The 14,138-nt window shown below is 38.5% G+C and overlaps 1 pseudogene across 1 annotated transcript; it reads right to left on the bottom strand.

The window, feature by feature from the left end:
- Positions 1 to 200: 200 nt before the first annotated feature.
- Positions 201 to 13,720, bottom strand: LOC147487332 (3'-5' exonuclease-like; annotated as a pseudogene). The gene is made up of 7 exons (XR_015202788.1): positions 13,556 to 13,720; positions 13,418 to 13,468; positions 13,311 to 13,330; positions 13,101 to 13,203; positions 12,850 to 13,011; positions 5,236 to 5,312; positions 201 to 423 (listed from the first exon to the last, which is right to left on the bottom strand). The product of XR_015202788.1 is annotated as a 3'-5' exonuclease-like (transcript).
- Between the last annotated feature and the right edge of the window lie 418 nt (positions 13,721 to 14,138).

The following is a 14,138-nucleotide window of genomic DNA, read 5'->3' as shown; positions in this document are numbered from 1 at the left end:
ATAACTAATGTATATTAAACACGTGTCACAGTCCAAATTTTTAAACAATTACAAAGTGAATATTTGAAATATAAATATCTCAAACATCGCTATGTTCAATTGTCTAAAAACCCAGGCTATGACGGGGTGGATACAACACATGCCAAAATCGAAAACCCACATCATAAAGAATCAGCTTAATAACAATAATCTCCAAAATTTATCTTATTATCACTTTATTAAAAGACTATCTTCCGTCCAAAAACCATCAAAACAAACTCTAAGAATAAAAAGCCTTCAACATCGTATTCTCATTCCATGATGAATATGAAACTACGTTATTACATACTTCCAAAAAGATCATATCAGACCTAATAAAAATAAACTCTCGGACTGCTCCAGAAACAAATCCAAATCAAAATGCCTTGGTTCCACTGCCTTCCACTTATGTTCCCAAGAACACACCCACGTTGCCAAAACAAAGCAAACATGGGTCAGCAAAATAGAATTTGCTGGTATGAGTAGGCTAACCACATAAAAACAATGTCATACTTTAATTATCCAAACAAACACTTTATATTTTCCCATAACTTAATCATTCTCAGCTTGGAAGACAAGTAGTTCCGTCATTTCAACCGGTATAGTTTCTTCCCAAGCAAGACTTCAATTCTATTAATTCATTATAATAACCCGTCTTAATTACTTAATAATTGAATTAAATCTCACCACTACCCACTTCGGTATAAGGGTAGGACAGCGTCCCTGCACAAAAATTATTAAGTCCTACCCTCCTGCAAACAGAAGTTAAAAATTTTATATAACATATGTAGATATCCTATAGGTATTCAAATGTAAGCCCAAACACACTCGCACAATCAAATTAATTTCTCTTATTAATTAGTCAATTACTTGTCGTATACACCCACCCTTTAGTACTTATGTACCTCAGGTCATTCCCGCCACATTCAAATGAATACCCGGGTAATTCATGACACATTCAATGAATACCCAGTTATCACATGACATCTTCAGTCATAAAATCTCATTTTCAAAACTTGAGGCGTGGAGAGATTCAAAGAAGGGTGTGGTAAATTTGTTGAGAACACTATTAAACTTTATTGCTTATATTATTTCAGAGAATGGAAGAGTATCTTGTTTCTTGGATTATTGTTTACGCGTTATTAATATATCGATGTCTAAGTGTCATAGCGTTGTATATCATAAAAGGCTGAAATATCACATAGTAGTTAATACCGCATACACGCGTGTATATATATATATATATATATATATATATATATATATATATATATATATATATATATATATATATATATATATATATATATATATATAAAGGTCTTAGCCTAAAGCCAAACACGCTAATAGCTCTAGACCTATTCTAATAAACTAAATCATAATCCGAGTTAAAAGTCAAACTGGGTCAACTGGTCAAAGTCAACCCTGGTCAACAGTCAAAGTTAACCTGTCAAGGGTCAACAGCAGTCAACCAGTCCTAAACTCCTCTAACCCAAAAGCCCAAAGACTAAGGCCCAAAGTCTAAAACTTAAGCCCAAAATTGAAATAGAAAAAAGAAAACACTCAAGCCCACATACAAATTTCGGCCCAAGCCCAACAGCAAAAAAATGAATTTCGCTGTCATCTTCTTCCTCACTTCGCCAGCGCCTCCACCACCACAACCACCACTCGCCACCACTACTAAACCACACGGTTTTAATCCCTACCAAAAACCCAAACTACCTATACCACAAAATCGTGATTTCCTCTCTTCTCAAAATTCGCATTTTTGTCTGCCATTAATGCTCCTGTCAATATTCACAGCACTCAAACACAATCCAACCCATACCTAAACCACTCAGTTTCAATTCCCAATCAAAACCCAACCCTATTATACCATCTACTTGATTTCCCCACTCACGAAAAACATCCGATGGCCATTAAAGCTTTTTCAGAGCTTCAATAGTATCGCTCGGCACCACAGAGTAGTGTCCACTCAACACAAAACCCTCAACACCTTACTCGACATCCACCATGTTCAATTCATAACAATTTATAGGATTCAAATGAAAAAAAAAAAACAGTTGATTGTTCAATTTACAATGTCGAAAAAAATGTTCATTCCAAAGTTCGGTAGTATGTGAACTAAACAGAACAAACAGAAAATAATGAGTAGTGGAATAAGTTTTGTAAAATTTTTAAATAGCAAACTAGGAACAAAACTATGAGTTCAGTGAAAAGATAAAACTATCTACTCACCCGTGATTAGCTCCAACTGTCAGCTAGCTATCCGTAGATTTCTAGAAAAACTTCTTTTTCCTCTCTCAGTAAAACTCTCTCTTTTTCTGTGTAAAACTCTTAGTGTTTTTCCAAACTCTCCGTGCAAAACTCCCTTTTGTTTTAAAACCCCGCGAAAAACAAGGAAGGAAGGTTTATCTCTTAACCTACGGGGTTTCCTATCCTTAACAAAAGTTTATCCTATTTTTTTTTTTGTTTTACCTATTATTATTATTATTATTATTATTATGGTAATAGGAAAAGTAAAAGAAAAACACGGGGTGTTATAACACTTGTCCAGTACAACTTATTAGAGAACACTTCTCCCGATGACCTCATTACGAACTCATATAGCGAACTGACAGTCTCTCCATGAGATTGCCGTGCAGGTCGCTCGAATACTCATTCACGACTGCCATCACGATGCGCCATCGTAACAGTTAGTAACGGACGAGCCAGCTGCCTCCATCAAGTCCAGAACTTCAGCCACGCTTATCAATGCTTCGCCATCAATGCTCCATAAAGTCTCACATCAATACGACCTGACCTGATGGAAGAGAAGACAAAGGATCACCAAGAAGACTATAAAAGCAGACTCCATTCTCCTTCCAAAGAGGTAGGAGGAACTCCATCCATAGAGGCTGGATCCATCCATTCCATCTGCTCACCCCAAATCGACTCCATCCGTTGAGGTTGGATCGACTCCCTCCGAGAAATCACCAGATCTATTCCATCTTCCCCCTAGGCTCTCTAGAAGAGACTTCTCTATTTACCATACCAGATCTAATCACACCAAATCATGAACTACATTTGACTTGATTCAGGTTCCTCAGGAAGAACCTGATACGTAGACAGTTCGTCCGGAACGAACTCAGTCATATCCACAATCTTCCACCAATTTCCCCCAAATCTATGCATCGGTAAAGTTAGACCAAACTAACTTTTATAGTCGACATCTACATGACTATATAGTATATTAGTATGAAATTGGAAAAGCAGTGGAAGTTGCTTGCTTGGTTTGTTGAATTAAAATTGGAACGGCTATGTGTGGTTTATAAATATAAGAAAAATATGTTTTCCATGAAAAGAGTGTGAAAAGGACCTTGATATGGAGAGAAAGAAAGAAGACCATGTGAACTGAGAAAGTTTTGGGTGATAATGAGAATAATAAGTAGGGGAGGCAATTCATAACGTGGGTTTCACCCTAGTTTGGAGACAAATTGCAATTTGGCATCTTTGACCATGAGATCAGAAGGATGGGCTTTGCAACCAGACAAGATCACAAGACTTAACATGAAGATTGAAGAGTTAGACTCCGGAGTCTGGAATTACTATCGAAGTGAAGACAATATTAATACAAGATTTTAACATGAAGAGTGAGACTATGGAGTCTGGAGTTACTGTCGTCTATCAAGGTAAGACAATGAGAGCGTGAGACCTTGTAACTTCACCTTAGAGTGTAAGCTTTAGTGCTTGATTGTAGAGTGCAAGGCTCTAAATATAGCGAACTACATGCTGACCAGGGCACGTACTGCCGTCGTACATTGAGAACCGAGGCTAAATGAAATTTTGGGAGGAAGGTTTATTGAGTACCTCGAGCGTGAAAGGTGATGCCCGGTACGTCTTCAACATCTTTTGGACAATCTGGGTGGCGTCTTTCTTCCCAGTGCTCTGTTCGATCCGCTGGGAGAGGCTATTGATCTACTGGTTGACCTCATTGATCTCGTCCTTAGCGATAACTCCGTTTGGGTTCTGGGACTCGACCTAGGTTTTGAAGGTGGCGTTCTCCTGTCAGAGCTGGGTGATGCAACCGTTCATGGCTTCCATCTAGGTAGCCATAATCTTCAGTTGATCTTGGAGGCTTTCTATGCTTCGTGGGCTTGAAAATTAGCGATTCTAGGAAGATGGTTGGAAGAAATGGAAATTTTGAGTAGATGAATTTTCAAGTAATTCAATCCACAGATGGCGCCAATGTAAAAACTATATTTTGTCTAATCTTACTGGAGTAGGTAATTTGGGGGAGATGGATTAATAGTTGATTGGGTTTGACCGAGTTCGTATGGACGGACTGCCTACGTATCAAGTTTTCTCTCTGGGGGGAACTTGAATCAGGTCAGACGTAGTTCCTCATCCTTTTTATATAGGTAAGATGCCCGCGCCTCTTGCTCTCCGGCTTCAGGTTAGATCCAGGTCTTCAGGTCACTTATGAGCCATGATGGCAAGTTATGGAGAATCAATGAGCTGCGTGCCTGAAGCTTCGGTCTTGAAGGTTGTAATAACGAGCCGTTGTGGAGCGAGAGGAGTGAGCGCTATGGAGGTCGCTTCTTAGTGAGATCACCTACCCGACTCGAGTCACTTTGAAGCGAGCTTGAAGGTCGAGTACGGGAGATCGGTTGGTGGTGACATCACTCTGGGCGCGAGTTGAATAGGTTGCTTGCCTGAATTGAGTCACTATGAAGCGAGCTCTGAGGACTAAGATACGAAATCGGTTGTTAGTTCTATATATGCTGGACACGTATGTGGTATTCATTGGATGTGAATATTACCCCCAATTTCCTAGTCTAATTTTGTTGGGCTTCTCCAGTTGAAAAATTGTTAACATGATAACATTCTTAGTGACCTGTAATCTCGCTTTTCTTAAAAACTGAGAAACATTAACGATCAAATAAAGTGAATATCCGATTAAATCATGGTAAAATCTTTGAAAACATGCATATAAATTGCTTCTTGCAATAGCTGTGAGTCAGCGAGAGTCCAACTGGCCCAATTGAAACATGTCATCCTTGGGTAATCCTCAAGGAACACTTGGAGGTTTTAAGATCTGGGTCAGAAGATTGCATGCATTCACAATTAAAAGACATTTTTAAGCTACAAGGCTTGACGTTGGGATAAACAACAATGTTCACCATTGCATGCTGTACACATACCAAAAGTGTCAAATCACCATTAAAAACGATCTACCTTGGAGTGCAAAATTCAATTTTTTCCATGAGAGGTGGAGAATGGTGATAATGTCCATGAGTTGGAAAGAGAGGAATCTGCAGGGAAAAATATCATATGCTAGGGATATTGGAACGAACAAACGAGCTCATACAAGAACGTGAATCACTATTGTCACAGCCCGAATTTTTAAACAATAACAAAGTGAATATTTGAAATATAAAAAAAATCTCAAACATCACTAGATTCACTTGTTTAAAAACCCAGACTATGACGGAGGATACTACACATACAAAACCCTAACAGCCATGTCATAAAAGAAACAATATAAATTAAAAATAATCCCAAAAATTATTTGCCATTGCATTATTAAGATATCATCCGTCCAAATAAAACATCAAACCAACTCTCAAAATAAAATTCCTCACTACCATGTTCTCATGCCATGAAAAAGGTAAACTACGTTATTACATCCTTCCAATAAAGAATCAGACCTAAAAGAAAACTAACGGAATTTTGCTCCGGGCACTAATCCCACACTGCGCCCGGTTCCATCGCCTTCCACCTATGTTCCCAAGAACACACCCACGTTGCCAAAACAAAGCAAACATGGGTCAGCAAAATGGAATTTGCTGGTATGAATAGACTAACCACATATAAACATTCAAATCTTTTCTTATCCAACTAACACTTTAACTCTATCATAACCTAATCATTCTCAGCTGGGAAGAAAGGTAGTTCCATCTTCTCAATCGGCATAGTTTCTTCCCAAGCAAAACTTTCATTATATTAACTCATTTTAATCACTCGTTTTAATATCTAAATACTTGAATTAATATTTACCAATATCCATTGCTGTATAAGGGTAGGACCGCGTCCCTGCACAAAATATTATTAAGTCTTACCCTCCTGCAAAAGAAAGTTAGAACTTGTATATATATAACATATGCAGATATCCTATATGTATTCAAAGGTAAACCCAACCACGCTCGCATAATCAAATCAATTTCTCTTATCAATTAATCAATTACTTTTCTTGTACACCCACCCTTTAGTACCTACTCCACGATTTGCACTCCACACATTTGCCAAATCACACATTCTTGTGTGCCTCTCTCCCACCGAATACCACAATATCATAGCCATCTCTGGGCTTTCATACACATATTTCACAACCTCTTTGGGCACAAAAACTCAAGTCATTCATGGCACATTCAATGAATACCTTAGGTCATTCCCGCCACATTCAAGGAATACCTATCATATCACTAACGGGTCATTCATGGCACATTCAATGAATGTCCTGGGTCATTCCTGCCACATTCAAGGAATACCCAATCCTACATTCCCGTACACTCAAGGAATACAACTAACCCGCAAGGCGAATACCTTAGTTCCTCTTTAGGGCAGTCCAAACCATCTGGTCATTCATGGCACATTCAATGAATACCCGGGTCATTCATGGCACATTCAATGAATACCCTTATATAACGCTAACGGGCCATTTATGGCACATTCAATAAATGCCCACCTAACATATGACTTTATCAGTCATAAAACTAAATTCCAAAACTTGAGGCGTGGAGAGTTCTAAAAGGGTGCGGTAAGTTTTGTTTACGCATTATTGAAATTTATTGTATATATTATTTCATAGAACGAAGAAATATCTTGATTCAAGTATTTTTGGTTTACGCGTTATTAATTTCATGGATGTATAAGTGTCATAACGTTGTGTATCGTAAAAGACTGAAAAATCACAAAGCAGTAAATACACATACACAAGTATATTTAGAAAGGTCCTAGCCTAAGTCAAACATGCTAATAGTCCTAGACTTATCCTAATAGACCGAATCATAATTTTAGGAAAAAGTCAAATTTTTGGGTCAACTGGTCAAAGTCAACCCTGGTCAAAGTCACAGTCAACTCTGGTCAACAATCACAGTCAACTCTGGTCAACTGTCAAAGTCAACCATGGTCAAACTCTTCTAACCCCAAAAGCCCAAAGCCTAAAGCCCATAGTTTAAACTTAAGCCAAAAATGAAAATCCAAAAGTTAAAAGATATTAGCCCACCACGATTTTGGCCCAAGCCCAAAGTCGTTTTTTGCTACTGTTCATCTCCTTCCTCTCAAATTTCCACCAACGCCTCCACCACCGATGCAGCCACCACCGGCCATCGATGACTAAAACAAACCCAGCAGTTTTCATCCCCACAAAAACCCCTACACACCTATCTTAACAATTCATGATTTCGTTATACTGCAAAAATCGCATCCCACGCCATTAACAAACCTTTGGAGCTTCGACAGCTCCTCTCCAGCACCCAATCCACCACCAACACATTCACCTCAACCCAACAACAATGTCCCAACAAAATCCAAACAACAACACATTAAAAATTGGAACGGTTTGGGTCTTGGTCGAACGCCATTAATGGCTGTTTCAAGGCTTCCCCTCACCCAATCAACCCAAACACCAATTCAATACCCAACTCTTCACTACCACAACCAAACATCATCAATAAACATTTAAAGTTAACAATTCAACATTACCACAAATCAAATAAAAACCATAAAAAAAAAAAAAAAACAAAGAACGGTTTGGTGCTGCTGATGGCGACGCCATTAGCCACCGGTGTCCAGACTTCAACAGCTAAATGCTAGAAGTCGTCCTAGTTTATCTACTGCAGTGGTTCAAAATGGTATCTAACCATTAACAGAGTTGACAATATCGTCATTAGAGAAAACGGCATTACTGATATGATTAATCGAAACCAATAAAAGAAATATAACATATTATGACTACTCACCGTTTTAAAACCGAACAGCTTGTCGAAAGCGAAACCCCGAAAGCCCGACGTCTACTGTCACGCGAAAAGATAATCTTTCTTGTTCAAAACTTTTCAGTAAAACTCTCCCCTTTTTTTTTTTTTTTTTTAAACCCTCGTTGTGTTTTTCCCCCAGAAACTCTCGTGAGAAAACTCTATTTTTTCTAGTTTTTTAAAACCTCCCCGAAAACAAGGGTTTTAGACTTATCTACTTACTTACGGACTTTTATCCAAAACTACTAGATATCCTATCTCTGTTTTATTTATTTACATTATTTATTATTATTATTATTAATATTATTATAGGAAAATCAATTAAAAGACGTGCTGTTATAACTATCCTAGTGATATTGGGCTTGAAAGTGACGCCAACATCAGCTCATTAAGTCTAGAAATTTACATGTAAGGTTATAACTTATTGCTCTTTGGTCTCAAAAACTCAAGCTCGGGCTCTCAAAAATGAGCAGTCAGTGAGCTCAAAGTCACATTTGAGAGCAACCTAAAAATGAAAACTTGCTTTTTCGTTTATCAAACGGAAGGCTGAAGTACTCAATGTATGGAGCGGTTATAGCGCGACTGACTATCTCAAAAGATTATAGATAAGGCTTATTTAGCTCGGCTCGAGTTCGCTCGTTTAACTATATGAGTCGAGTTCGAGCTCAAATTAAAGCTCGTGTAACAAATTAATGAGCTTGATGAAGCTCGGCTCGTTTAGCTAAAATAGCATATTTATAGTGTAAAATAACTGAGCGGCTCGAACTTGGTTTGTTTAAGCTCGGCTCGAGCTCGCTCATTTAACTATATGAGCTGAGCTCAAGCTCAATTTAAAACTTGTGTAATTAGTGAGCCGAGCTTGAACATGGTAAAGCTCGGCTTGTTTGTTTAGCTCGAATTCACCCTTAATTATAGAAAAGAGTTTCTAGTGATATAATTATCAAAGCCTCAATCCGAGTCAGTGTACTTAGTAGGTTTGACTTGCTGCACCATCTTAAGGGTGATTTCTATTGTATCATTGCCTTTTTGTTTTTTTCATTTTTTAGGGTGTATGTTTTTTAAGTGTATTGGGCTCGCACTAAGCAAGTTGGTTCAAACGCTATTTTTTTTTTTGCTCATCACTAAACAGCAATGTGCGGATAGAAAGAAGTTGGGTAATCACTTTTGCTCGCCAATCTTCTCTTCTTCTCTTCTATCCAGTACATAAGTACATTCAAGGGAAATCAGGAGGTGAATGATTTAGATGGTTTTGGTATAGTGGCATCTATGTTGGACATAAACGAACAACGACAACTAACAAGTATTTTTACTATCAGCTCTGCTAGTAAAAGGCATCCGAATTGAAAGGCCTCTTACAAACCGTGTGGCTCAACATGGAACTGATTGGCATCAGGTCCTTCATGTTTCAGACCACAACATTGGACAGACCACTAAGATGAAAGCTTTGATAATGTATCCTATGAAGTTTTCCAAGACTTATAGTAAACATATGGTAGAGAATCCGACAAAAGTATGCCGCCTCGCTGAAGGTTCCACTGAAAAGAATCCGACAAAAGAGTAGGACCAAATATGATGAAGATGGAGATCAAAACTCAGCTTTTTTTCACAATATGTTGAGGTTGAGACAAGGGGCAGCAATGATATCTGAACTAGAACAAGAAGATGGTACTCTCATAACAGATTACGAACAGATGAAGGAACATGTCAGGGTGTTCTTTGAAGAGAAATACCAAGAGAAACCAGTAGCTAATGATCCAGAGTTGTTAAATGTTGTTCCCAAGGTGTTAACTGAAGAAGATAACTATCTTCTTACTAGAACACCAGATTATGCAGAGATACAAGCATGTGTTTTCAGCATGAATAATGATAGTTTTCCGGGACCTGATGGGTTCCAAGGGCATTTCTTTCACAAGTGCTGGAGTATCATCAAGGTGGATGTATGTGTTGCAATCCAATCTTTTTCCATCCAGGGCGCTATTCCTGAAGGGTTGAATTCCAACTTTATCAATTATCACCCTTATACCAAAGGATCGAGAAGCTAAGAAACTCAGCCAATATAGACCAAAATGCATGGGGAATTTCTTAATGAAAATAATTACTAAAGTGCTACAACTGAGGCTGAATTCCATAGTAGGCAAGATTGTGACAAAGGAGCAGACGGGATTTGTGCCAGGGAGATGTTCACAGCAAAGCATTTGCCTAGCCTCGGAACTGATGAATGAGTTAAAGAAGAAAAAACATGGGGGTTCAGTTGCGATAAAGCTGGACATTACACAAGTTTATGATACAATGAACTGGGATTTCCTCTTCGAGGTCATGGGTAAGCTGGGATTTAATAATAAGTGGATTAAGTGGATAAGAAGCATTGTAAGTTCAGCTTACATATCTATTTTGTTCAATGGGGGTGGTGGGTACTTCCCAATGAAGAGGGGTCTCAAGCAAGGGAATTCTCTGTCTCCACTGCTGTTTGCTATTGCTGAAGATACATTAAGCAGAGCGATCACTCATCTTAGAGATTCAAACCAGTTGAAGCCAATGGTAAATGTTAAAGATGTTTCAGCCCCTAGCCACCTGCTATTTGCGGATGATATATCATTATATTTGCTGTAGGGGATATAAGAGGGATGAAACGGCTTAATCTTATCCTGGAGAGATATCAACAAGCCTCTGGGCAGTTTATGAACAAATCAAAATGTAAAGTCTTCTTTGGTAGTTTCTCTAAGCCTAGAAAAGAGAAAGTAAAGGAGGAACTTCATATGGTGGAGGGTGTTCTCCCAGAGAAATACCTTGGTATATCATTACACCAAGGTAGAGTGACCAAGGCCTGCATAGGCCCAATCATTGATAAGATGAAGAGAAAGCTCACTAGTTGGAAATGGAAAATGCTCTCCTTTCAAGGAAGGAGTACACTCATCAAATTAAATCAGTATTGTGTAGTATTCCCATCTATAACATGGCAATATACAAGTGGCCTAAATCAATAGTGAAAGAGGCAGAAGCAATCATGAGAAATTTTCTATGGTCGGGGGATCCTACCGTTAGAAAAGGAGTGACAGTTAGTTGGGAAAAAGTATGCAAGCCGGTACAAGAGGGTGGTTTGGGAATTAGAAGATTACAGGAGATGAATAATGCAATGTTAATGAAACTGGCTTGGGCGGTACTCAATGGGGAAACTGACTTTGCTAAGTTCATGCAAGCAAAGTATTTCAATCTAGACGGGGAGATCATCAATTTCTACAAACCATCATCTATATGGACGGGTATAAAAGGGGCTCTGGAAGAAGTATACCCAAGATCTCAGTGGGTGATTGCAACTGTTGAAAGGGTGGATATATGGAGACACAATTGGTTAAGTAAATCTTCCTTGAAAGAGAAGCTTAACATATGCAGGAAAGATTTAAAAGGTTGTACAGCAAAAGTTTGTGATCTTCTAGTGGGGCTGATAAGTGGTGCATCCCACAACCAATACAAGATATATTGTCTGATATAAACTGGTCGGTGAATTCTATTATAAAGTGTGAGCCAAATTGTGAAGACCATCTAGTTTGGTGCCCGGACATCAATGGAAACTTTTCCACAAAATCTGCTTATGAAGAAATCAGGAGGAGAAATCCTAGAATTGGGTGGCATAAACACATTTGGAACAAGTATATACATCCTCGAATAGCTGCATTGGCATGGAAGATCCTCTAAAAGGGAGTTGCTACAGATGAAAGAATTCAGAGTAATGGCATTCGATTGGTTTCATGTTGTAGGCTATGTAAAGCTCAGGTGGAAAATAATGAACATCTTTTCTGGCAGTGTTCATTCTCGCAGCAGTTGTGGTCGTGGATTGCTCAAGCATTTGGTGTTTCACAAAGACGGCAGAATTTTAGTGAAGCAATGAAACTGGGAAAAAATTGTCCAACATATTTGGAACTCTTGTTTGGTGACTGGGCTTGTTAGTATCTGGAAGCAGCGAAACAAAGTTCATTTCGATAACAAGACTCCTAAGATTGGCGAATGTAAACACTTGGTGAGAACTCAAGTTATAATATCTGCAAGTAAATCAAAGGGTGGGAGTGCTCACACTGCACAGGAACAAAAGACGCTTCAGTTTTGGAATGTAAGTCCAAGAAGAAGGAAAGCCCCTCAGGTGAAACAGTGTTCTTGGATTCCACCAGAACCCGATTTCATGAAGCTGAACACAGATGGTGCTTCTGCCGGCAACCCAGGTATGTCTGGTATAGGTATCTCATACAGAAATAGTTTGGGAGAATTTAAGATATCAATTTGCAAGAATATTGGTGTGGGAACAAGCTTTAGGGCAGAGTGTATGGCAATTGTGGACGGATTTGAGCATGCAATCCTTAAAGGTTGGAGACTTTTGTGAGTAGAAACTGATTCTGAAGTTGCTGCCAAAGCCTTCAGTACCGGTAACTTACCATGGGAGCTTACTCCAAGATGGAGCTATTGCCGGAAGGAGTTACAAACATTCAAGATTTCTATAGTGTGGAGAGAAGCTAATACGTCGGCAGATGCATTGTCTAAGAAAGGTGCAGCCCTACCCCTTCAGGAGGCTAGGCTGTCATTATTGAAGGGAAGCCCCAGTGGTTACACAAGTGGGAAGATATATTTTACCGATTTTGTTAGTTCAAAATACTTGTATTAGTATGAGTATTATGTGAGATTTGATTGAATTAGGGAGGTGCAGTATGTTGCCCTACCCAAAACACATGTAATTAGATCCTTTTTAATGCAATTCAACTTAACAAAAAAATATATATATATATGGTTGTGAATATGACAGTAAATCATTTAGTCTGAGAAGTGAAACCTCTTTGCTAGTGAGTGTTTCAGTAAGTGCAGCAAGACTCCACCTCCTAGAGAATCCATCAAGCTTTTGATTCGCAAGACAAGAAAGCTCCTCTGTTGATTGAATACGTATATTGTAATCATTATAGATTTTATCAGCATCACCGCCTATCCAAACTCCAACCTACACAATCAAACACCACTAATAAATAAAGACAGCCCCACGTCCCCATAATCATTTTTCAAGTTATCCAACGCAAACAATATAAAGACACGCATACCATAACATATTTGGTCCTGAAGAAACGACTGCAAATTGAGAGGAATTCAAGAATGAATAATGTGAAATACATAACAACGCGACGTATCCCTTCTCCTGAAGGTTTCAAGTTTCTCAAGGTTAGCACTGATGAAATCAATTCAATATGTTTGGTATATTTGTTATATAATAATTAGAAAATCACGTGGAACTAATATTCGCACCACTGATCAAAGACTAGAAGCTGAAAGTTAATATCCCCAGTGAGCACGAAAAAACAAGGATTGTCACATAATGGAGCAGTGCGTCAGTGACTGAGAAGAAGGAATACCCCTTTCCTAAGTTGTCCAAGCTTAGGATTTTCTTCAAAACTGCCTCCCACCTAAAAGAGAAATTATCTAGTAGAGAAATATAAACATTCTTGGATATACTTTAACAAGTCATTTCAGCATAGTGTATATATCCTTACATAGCCAACCACAACATCCACATTGTCACTATATGAATAACGAGGCACGTAGGCGTTATGCTTATCTTGAATATGCTCCATAAGTTCCACTGTTGCTTTTTCTACTTGGGAATACGTTCTACAGTATACAATACGTCCTCCAAATTTATACGTAGGGTATTTCATCGTCGTATTTGCCGAAACTGAATAGTAAATTAAACTTGTTAGTAAAACATCTTTTTAGATAGTAAAAAGCGTGAAGAGGTCGAAGAAAATATGGAGTTGGATTATTTCTAGGCCATCAGTGACTGGGTTGTTAGTGGTTTTGCGGCGTTTGAATAATGAGGATGCGGATATTGGTTGTTCCCAATCTGATAGTGGCTCCAATTTTTTATTTTATTTTTGATGGATGAGTTGGGCGGTTGGGGTAGTTACAGTTGGCGGGAAATGAATTGGGGGTAAATTTTGGGCGGATTGTGATTACTGTTGGATACTAGCATGTTGGCTTAACGGTATTTATTGACGGGAGCGTGTCTTTTATGTTGTTATTTATACTAGAACATGAAATCTTTTGTTTGCTCGAGGAGTAACAAGGACACTTCTC

Source organism: Coptis chinensis, chromosome 7, assembly GCF_015680905.1.
Source record: "Coptis chinensis isolate HL-2020 chromosome 7, ASM1568090v1, whole genome shotgun sequence".
Lineage (NCBI taxonomy): Eukaryota > Viridiplantae > Streptophyta > Magnoliopsida > Ranunculales > Ranunculaceae > Coptis > Coptis chinensis.
This window is presented reverse-complemented; position numbering and strand designations above follow the sequence as displayed.